The following is a 10,454-nucleotide window of genomic DNA, read 5'->3' as shown; positions in this document are numbered from 1 at the left end:
ATAAAACATTTCAAATCAAGAGATTTTAAAATCATTTTATTTTATTATTATTATTTTCTTTAACACAAGGTATTGCTCCCTTTTTATTAGAGTCCAACAAACTAGTTTTGAAAATGACAAGAAATCATTTCGCATTTTGAAAGTTAAAACCTTCACAACCATTTTCAACATTTTTTTGAACTTGTAAGTTCATTTTAGTTTTGCTATTATATATTTTTTGAAAGGATGCAAATAAAATCTTTTCGCAATGGTTTTGTTTAATAAATCACTGTCAATTCCTTTTTCTTTTAATTCAAGGTTGATATTAAAAAGGAATTTGGCTCTCTAGATAAAGTCAAAGGCCTTTAAAACAAAACTGAGCCAAAGATCTTTGATTTAAAAACCACTTTGTTGAGTGAAAATCAAAACTTTTGTTTTTCTCAAGCGATTATGTCATACATTTTGCAAAATGACTTGTTTTAAACCGTTTCATAAATAGAGTTTGAATAAAATTGAGTTGAGAAAGGAGTTAAAACTGCTTTTATTTGTGAAAAGGGAAGATATTGAGAGAGTTTTGAAACACTTTTCCATTTGAAACCAAGATGTTTTTGTAAAAGAGGGAAACTTTTTCAATCAAAAGGAGAGAAACTTTTTCAACCAAAGGGGCAATTTTGAAGACAAGTTTAGTTGGAAGCCAAAAACAGTTTTGAAATAGATGGGCAAGACATGATGCATCAGCTTTACTCCCCCTTTTTTTAACTGTGTCAGCCAGGGTCACTTATCTAGTCTCGGGACGGTCTTAGGTTTAGTCGACTAGGTTGGACGGGATCCAGAGTCTTACTCACGTAAAACAGATTCTATGACTTACACTCAGACAACAAGAAGCAGAAGAAACGCGAGAATCATAAGATCCAAGCTCTCAAACAACATTACAACTCCTAATGCATAGTGTTGACTTGAGGTGACTCACAGACCTTCAAAGTCTCATACGACTACCGATCTAGCGTGGGCAGGTATGGGAAAAGATTCCAACGGTCGACTTTATGAAACAGGGAGGTCAGTTAGCAGCAAAATTCAAGGCGGACGGGGAAAACAAGTGTTAGCATCTATAACTCTACAAAAGATAGAATGTTTGGCTTCTAAACTAGTGTTTGGTACTAAGGGTCTTGTCCTAGGGTCAAGTATGGCTCTGATACCAACTGAAACGACCTAGATTTTTCCACAAAGGGAAAAATCCACAGATTCGAATTATAATGTGATAATTCAAAAATTGAGCCATCACATTATCATATATCAGCTGTTATCATAGTCATACATCGTGAGAAACAAAATTACAACATATTTACTTTACAACTCTTGGTCAACAAGCCTTTTACATCGTTTTTCTAGCGGAAACACACACGGGTCTTTATCAGAGTCGATGTAGCGCGTCAGCGGTGAAGGCTCCTCCTTCACGGGCAATCATCAGAGTCGGCGTAGTTTATCAGCGGGCGTAGCCTTCATCTCTGAACCAAATGTTGACGGTCCTTAAGTATTAAATTTAATTATCAAATAAACAAAGAAAAGGATCCAAATGAAATCAACATCTAGACTTAGGGTTTTATCTGACAGAATTCCACGAGTTTTGGTGTTTGTCTATCTCTGCAGGGGGTTATCAAGAAATACGGAAGAAAGGCCCACACGTCGGGATTACATAGAGATATTAACGTGCCGCGCAATTATCTTACATCTAGAAGACTCTAGAAGCCACGGGAAGGAAGCGGAGGCCGAGAGGGGCCAGAGGCAGCGCGCCCGCCCTGTTTCCCTTAGCGCCCGCCCTCTGTTGGAGTCCAGACAGGACTCTGTTTCTCGGGAGATCTCCACCGACCTAAAGGATCAAGGATAACCGTTGAATCTATGTCGGTTTGATCCAACGGCCCATATTCACTTGAGGGGACTATATAACCAGACCCCCTGGCCCCTGGAGGAGGAACCCCTTGATCATTATTCATTATTCATAGACAGAGCAAAAGCTAGGGTTTAGAGATGAGAGCTCTCCTCTCTTCTCTAAACTAGAGTAGATCTAGATAGTAGCGAGATGGAGAGCGAAGGAGGATTAGAGGATAGGCCGGCCTGTCGGTTCTTCCTCCAGTTGTACTTTGTCATGATCAAGCTCTATTCAAGCTTGCTCATGGGATGACTCTGGTAATATACTTCTAATTCATTATGCAATTACTAATCATGTATGTTCTGGTTCACAACTCTTTTGTGTACTTCTAATCTATAGGACGCTATAGGTTAGAGTTGTAGTATAGGTGTAAGCGTGGTGCTTAGATCTAGATTACTTGTGGATATCCCCTGTCTAGCTGGATCGTGTGGTACGCCGCGTAGGTGACAGTTACGTTGGTCCTCTGTAGTCCACCTCTCGTTAGCAGGATGGGTAGGGTTTATCGGCCTATGGATAAGCATCCTTTGTGGTGTAATCTTATCACGTGGTTCGTCCCAGACATAGACATACCCCTTTGAAGTAGAGAAACCATAGTTATCCTCTCTATTCTGCTACCATCGCCCATATACTAGAATTGCTCTATTCTCTGTTCCCATATTATCACTCACTGTTATCTTACCTTTAATATTGTTCTTATTTGATTCTACCATCTTTCCTATTTACACCTATTTACTTATCTTGGTTAAGTTAGAGCGTAGATCAGTTCTCCCGTTTCCCTGTGGATACGATAAAACCTTTAACCGGGTAAAAGCTTCAACGGTATCCGTGCGCTTGCGGATTATCTGTGTGCGTATAAATACCATAGTACACTCTAGTGCCATGCTGGGAATGACAACCTAGTATTCAAGTGGTGTTAGCAAGTGTCAACAAGCATTTTTGGCGCCGTTGCCGGGGAAACGGTTGCTGAGTTGACTACGAACTAGCTTAATCATTATATTCTAAAAAAATAAAAAAATATTTTCCTTTTATCCTTTGCCTCATCTCTGCTAATCTTTCTTCTTATTTAACCCTTGATCTCTGGTCTATCATGAATTCAAACATGTCTATCTACGAATTTCATAGACCTACGGGCACACATCTCGAACCACCAAAATCTTCAAAGCCTATCATAGCATCTAGTTTTGAGATAGACCCCGAATACATAGAATTTGTTCAAAAACAACCTTTCTCAGGAGAAGGTGAGGAAAACCCATACACACACCTAAGAGAGTTTTATAGAGTCTGTGACCTCCTTCGCATAGAAGGCATGTCCGATGATACCCTTCAATGGAAGCTCTTTCCGTTCTCTTTAACAGGAAAAGCTAGACATTGGTATAAACTCAAAGTAGGGAGTGTTCATGGAGATTGGAAGGAGTTACATAATAGTTTTCTTTTTAAATATTTTCCAATCTTCAAAGTGGTGGAACTTCGGCATGAGATTCTTTCTTTTAGAAAACTGGAAGAAGAATCTCTTGGCAAATCATGGGACCGCTTTATTAACCTTACTCTCACTGGCCCAAAGCTTTTTATTCCAGAAGAAGTTCTTCTAATTCATTTTTTTGAGGGCCTTAGTAGGGAAGATAAGCAAACCCTTCATGCGGCCTCTGGAGGATCATTCCACCACCTATCCTCTAGTGAAGCTTGGAATTTGATTGATTTATTAAGTGGAAAGTCTCCTAGCTTTTATATCTCTGAGAAAGAGAAAGAACCAGTTCCTAGACAAGAAAAAGAAGTTTCGATAGCCAGATCAGAACCACTTCAATCCCAAACTTTAGCTATCGATCCTAAACCATCAATACCCCAAAATTCTCCAAGGGAGGAAAGAATTCTGACCTTAAATATTTCAGATACTGATGGTTTAGACTTCTGGTTCCATAAGAGACCTTCAAGTATGGATAATTCAAATCCTTGCAATAATGGTTCTCTTAGAGAATGTCCTGATTCCAATTATGAAGAAGTCGAGGATGACATATCAAGTGAAGGAGAGCTAAGCCATATAGAAGATTCTATCAGCTCCCCTGTCTTGATCATAAGTTCTAAATGGCTAGAATGTGTAGAATGGATGGATAAGGAAGAAGCCTTAATGGATTCTGAGTTTGGCTCAATTTCAAATGATGAGTTCTTGACTCCCTTTGAAGATGAGATTCATCCAACTACAAAAGAGGACATAGGTGAGACCAATCCAGGAGAAACTCCAAACATTCAGATTGGAGACAAAGATAACATTAATGAGCATAGAATTTATTTCATAGCCACTTCGTTTACTCCATGGTCTTGCAACATCTTCCCAATCTATTAGTCTCTCCAACATCACCACATTTGAGATCTCCAACCCCCTCTTCCTTTCTATTTATAAAAACTTTAAAAGGGCGGTTGTCGATGCATATGTCTATAATAAATATTGCAGATCTCGTTAAGTTGATCTTGATTTAGGTCAGCGTTGGAAGGGAAACCACTTCGTAGACATAAATTGATGGTTTCCCAAGGACAAGCTTGGTGTCCTAAAATAAGCACTGATCAGATCATAACATGAGTTTTTCATTATTTGCAACATTACCTTGTGTATTGAGCATATAAGGATAATTGTAAAAATATTCCATCGGGTATTCTTGTCACTAACCTTTCCAGGATTGGAACAAGAAGATCAGATGAATGACAAGCAAGTACAAGGCATGTCCAACCAATCATCATGCAACACTGAATTAAATTCATCCAAACTTGAATTCTGCAAAATTCAAGCTTGGGGGAGTACTTTACATAAAAACATCCTTTGCCATGTTGCTATGTTGGTTGTCCCTACCTTTATGACATGCTCAATTTGTTAAATACTAATCACACTACTTCATCTCCACTTGAGTAGATCTCTATAAATGCTGTCATGTTACCTTTTTCTATTTACTAGTAAGTGTTAGTTTGGAAGTACTGCACATACTTCTATTGGCTTTTAAATTAAGCATGGTGCTTAGGTTAAACAGCCTTCCTTATTCTGATTAGACATGGAGTCTAGTTCGGTTATTGAACTAAAAACTGCTTGTGTAGACATTGGTATATTTTGTCGGACTAACCCCTGTAGGAAAACTTTCAATATCGATTTGGGAAGTCCTGAGATAAGCTCACATTAGAGATGAAGAGAGTGACACATGAAGTTTAACAATTTGCACAAGAAGGACATAGCTCATTCATCGTAGAGAGATGATCCATGGATGGTGCCACAAACACGATGCACAACCGCTAAGAAAGGAAAGCTTCCACAAGGTGATACTGTACCATCACTCTTCAAGCAAGGTAACATCTTAAGGTACTTGACTATCACTTTTATAAGCTTCTCCTTGGTTCTGGCGTTCATATAAATAAAAGAGACAAACATGTATGATTTACAACTCTAGATTAACCAACCCAACTGATTCAACATGTTTAGTCCTTTAATCCTTGTTCTTAGTACTACCTCCATGATCCCACACTCCTAATCATATGAGCTAAAATGTTACACATTCAATCACTGAGAGATATAAAGAAAAAGACATATACATAGATAGATTATCTTTCCATAAGGTTGAGCGATCTGATCTGACAAATGTTATAAGTGCTACACTCATGAACTTTTCATCCATCAACTTTGTCTTGCTCACTATGCTTAGGGTTAGAGAAGAACAAATACACTTTAGGTTCTGTTGGTGTTTTCCACCAACAAGACCCATGCACTTGATATCTGCCTTGTCTCTATGTGTAGGTACACTTCGAGCAAAACACGGAGGAGTTTTATAACTCTCAGACTCTACCAAGTGAAGGACCTGGATCTACGAGCACAAACACACTGAGCAAGATACTGCCAATGCCGCACTTCGAACTGTTGGGCAAACGAAGAGGTGCAGACGTCAAGGTCCACACCTGAATCAAATGACGCACCTGAAGAATGAACACGGTGAGAAGTCTTGTTTAGAAGACTTAAATCATTGAACCCTCGCCGAAAGGTAAAATCGATAATTATCCATATTTATCCTTTCTACATTTTTCCTTAAATTATTTACTTTCCTTAAATGGCTTGTTAGTTAGTCATGCTTTATTGAAAAGAAAATAAAAATGTTAAAAATAGTAAGCCCCATGTGACTATGCTTGTGGCATAAGTACATTCACTGTGGTGGCATAAAAACAAAATAAATATTTCTTTTCTGCTTTATAAAACAAAAATAAAAAAAATAGAGAGTAATATTGTTAAGGAGTCTCAACATGATAAATGCTGGATATTTATGCTAACACTTAATCAGTTCCACAAGCTTTGTTGTCTATTTGAGCTCCACAAAATTTAAGAATCAAGAAGACTAGCAGACGGAGGACATTCTAATCGCTGTCAGAATGCTGCTGACTTTCAAATACACCTCTGCCACCTGCTAGCTACATCAAGAGAAATTACGTCAAAATTCAGCTTGGGGGAGAGCACCCCCATTTATCTCGCTAAGTATTTCTACCTATCTTTATACTTATATTATGTTAGAATATTAAAATATATAAACTATGAAAAACCAAATAAAGATTTTGTGCTTATATATATATCTTTTGCTTAGTGTGTTTAATAAATAAATAAAGCGACTATGCTAATCTGAATCTTAATAATGATACTCTAGCATGGATATGATGAATAGTTGCTCTGCCTAATTTGCAAATTTGAAGTTCTCTCTTAAGTTTAGACATAACTGTTATAATTTAAAGCTTGCCCTAGATCTAAACTTGTGGGATGAAAACTTGATCTGAAATCTAAGTTGTTAACGGATATGATATGGGAAGGTTGAGCTGATGTTTATCTGTTCCTAAGAGATGCTAGAATTCTGGAGAATTTTATCTTTGAAAAAATCTTTAAAATATTGCATGATGAGTTCCTGTATGATGAGAGTTAAATTCCTACCACAACCATATATACATGCTTGCTAGACTTTGAGCCACACATTTACTATTTACTGCTTATGAGCATTGAGTGTGGTCAAGCTGTGTAGACCATTAGGAGCTTGTCATGTGGTTAAATCAAGATTCACTTGCACGTTCACTCATATATGCTACTTCTACTCCGGAAGCACCATCCACATATATCCATCCTTGTCCATCTCTAGAACCACCCAAAAATATTCTACTCCTAATCTGGGAGAGAATAGCCAAAAATATTTCTGTTTTCCCTTGTGAAATAAATGCTCAAGTTATCTTGCTACTACCACTTGCTATATTATCTCAAGAGATGAGTGCTCTGAAAAAAAAGAGAAGAAAAGAAAAGAAAAAAATGAGAAAATAAAAAGGGGCAAGTGGCCGGAACCTCGAAAGAAAGAAAAAGTGAGACGAGAGGTAAAAATGGACAAGTGTCCGATAGTAGAATTAGGGGTACAAGATACCCACCTGAGAGGAAAGAAAAAGAAGAGCATCTCATTCTCCTCATAAAGTTTCAAAAAGCAAGGAAGGTATGTATCCCCTCAAAAGAGCAAAAGTAGAATTAGACTTTCACCATTGTTATCACCATCATCACCATACACCATTCATTCGCCACACAAGCACATCTTGATTTGGCTTATTGATTTGTTTCTTTGGATCCATGGTTTGACTATACAATAAATATCTTGTAAGTATGTATACTTTATCTCCCACGTATGAGCTCCAAATATTAAAGCCTTATTAGAGTAGGGTGAGAGAGAAGGCAATGTCACTATGCCTTATACCACAAATACCACATATCTTGAGAGAAGGCATATACCATCACTGCCTTGGTAAGGATCTAGAAATACCACAAAAGAGAGATTTAGAGAGTCATACAAGGAATATCTGAGTTTATTTGAAAATCTGCAAAAACTCCAGAGCTATAGCTGATCAAGAATAAGAGACACGGCACTTGGCTAGACTGTTCTATCTTTTAACTACTCAAGACAGAAGTGACGGTTACAAGTCCCATGGTGAAAGGTAAAGTAAGTAAGTTTTAGTTCTTGACAGTTTACTCTAACTCAGAGATGAGATCTTATTTAAAAGTATGTGTACTGTCAAATTTTTAAGATATTGCAACAACTTCTGATCCATTGTTGAGTCTATCCTTGCTCAGGGACGAGCAAGAGGTAAGCTTGGGGGAGTTTGTTGACGGTCCTTAAGTATCAAATTTAATTATCAAATAAACAAAGAAAAGGATCCAAATGAAATCAACATCTAGACTTAGGGTTTTACCTGACAGAATTCCACGAGTTTTGGTGTTTGTCTATCTCTGCAGGGGGTTATCAGGAAATACGGAAGAAAGGCCCACACGTCGGGATTACATAGAGATATTAACGTGTCGCGCAATTATCTTACATCTAGAAGACTCCAGAAGCCACAGGAAGGAAGCGGAGGCCAAGAGGGGCCAGAGGCAGGGCGCCCGCCCTGTTTCCCTGGGCGCCCGCCCTCTGTTGGAGTCCAAACAGGACTCTGTTTCTCGGGAGATCTCCACCGACCTAAAGGATCAAGGATAACCGTTCAATCTATGTCGGTTTGATCCAACGGCCCATATTCACTTGAGGGGACTATATAACCAGACCCCCTGGCCCCTGGAGGAGGAACCCCTTGATCATTATTCAATATTCATAGATAGAGCAAAAGCTACGGTTTAGAGATGAGAGTTCTCCTCTCTTCTCTAAACTAGAGTAGATCTAGATAGTAGCGAGATGGAGAGCGAAGGAGGATTAGAGTAGAGGCCGGCCTGTCGGTTCACCCTCCGGTTGTACTTCGTCATGATCAAGCTCTAATCAAGCTTGCTCATGGGATGACTCTGGTAATCTACTTCTAATTCATTATGCAATTACTAATCATGTATGTTCTGGTTCACAACTCTTTTGAGTACTTCTAATCTATAGGATGCTATAGGTTAGAGTTGTAGTATAGGTGTAAGCGTGGTGCTTAGATCTAGATTACTTGTGGATATCCCCTGTCTAGCTGGTCGTGTGGTAGGCCGCGTAGGTGACAGTTACGTTGGTCCTCTGTAGTCCACCTCTCGTTAGCAGGATGGGTAGGGTTTATCAGCCTATGGATAAGCATCCTTTGTGGTGTAATCTTATCACGTGGTTCGTTCCAGACATAGACATACCCCTTTGAAGTAGAGAAACCATAGCTATCCTCTCTATTCTGCTACCATCGCCCATATACTAGAATTGCTCTATTCTCTGTTCCCATATTATCACTCACTGTTATCTTACCTTTAATATTGTTCTTATTTGATTCTACCATCTTTCCTATTTACACCTATTTACTTATCTTGGTTAAGTTAGAGCGTAGATCAGTTCTCCCGTTTCCCTGTGGATACGATAAAACCTTTAACCGGGTAAAAGCTTCAACGGTATCCGTGCGCTTGCGGATTATCTGTGTGCGTATAAATACCATAGTACACTCTAGTGCCATGCTGGGGATGACAACCTAGTATTCAAGTGGTGTTAGCAAGTGTCAACACCAAACTTGAGCGCAGGAACGAGACCACCTAATCCTTCTATTCTCCGTAGTTATCGTCATAGACTGCGTTCAAAACCTGCTAAACAACTTTCAGTACGATTTGTACTGGTCACTGGCTCCCACCTTATGCTTTTGCGTAAGCTTTGTGGTAAGTGGAATGCAAAGGGTAGATCATGAGGCATATATATATGGCTGTAGTTTTTCCTATGCAAGTTTGTCAATATTTAATAATAATAATTCATCAAGTTTTATTCCATCTCATCCACACATCCATCCATCCATCCATCCCATCACACACATCTCACCACACTCTCACTCTCTAGGCGGCAAGTATGACTCCCGCTCGTGCCTTGCCTCAACGGCCAACGCCGGATCCAACACAAACCCAGGGGAAGGTAGAAAGGACTCCTCTCACTAGTCAAGTGAAGCTGTACTTAGGAAAGGTCCATAGCCGACGAGTCGGCATATGTATCGATCGATCAACCAAACTCTGCAGAGGTTTACACTAACCACAAGATCACCATCATCGACGGTGGCCCCCGTCTAGGCTGATTTCGAGCTGCCTCCCAACTAAATACGATGCCACCCTACCACTCAGAACTAGGGCCATACCGGAGTACCACCGGCATGCTGAGACTGTGAGGCGTAGTACCAGGCCCCAAAGGTCACTACGCTGTCTTAGGAGGGTGTGGGTCCTCATGCCCGTACCTCCCTACACTATCCGCTAACAACCTAGTAGTAGTGGCACCGCACTAGCTGGTCGTACATCCGTCCCGCACCATAATAAGGCGAGTGGCGTGTAAGGCTTCCTAAGACCCGGTCCACAGAACATTTCAATCCTTAGGGTGACCAAACAGGACATCTTCACGAGGGGCCAACCGATGCCCCGCTCGACGGGACATCCGGCTACCCCTTGCTAAACAACACCTCCCATCCCGGCGCTTCGTCCCACGAAGACACTCCACCCAAGACTTGTCCTAGGTAGCATCCTCCGGCAAGACTTGTCCCAAGACTCGTCGTAGATCCTGCTCGGTTGACTTGACCCTCACCACACACCCAAGACACACGC

This window comes from Sorghum bicolor, chromosome 4 (genome assembly GCF_000003195.3).
Source record: "Sorghum bicolor cultivar BTx623 chromosome 4, Sorghum_bicolor_NCBIv3, whole genome shotgun sequence".
In the NCBI taxonomy this organism is placed as follows: Eukaryota; Viridiplantae; Streptophyta; class Magnoliopsida; order Poales; family Poaceae; genus Sorghum; species Sorghum bicolor.
The sequence above is the reverse complement of the archived record's forward strand: the minus strand, read 5'-3'. Positions refer to the sequence as shown.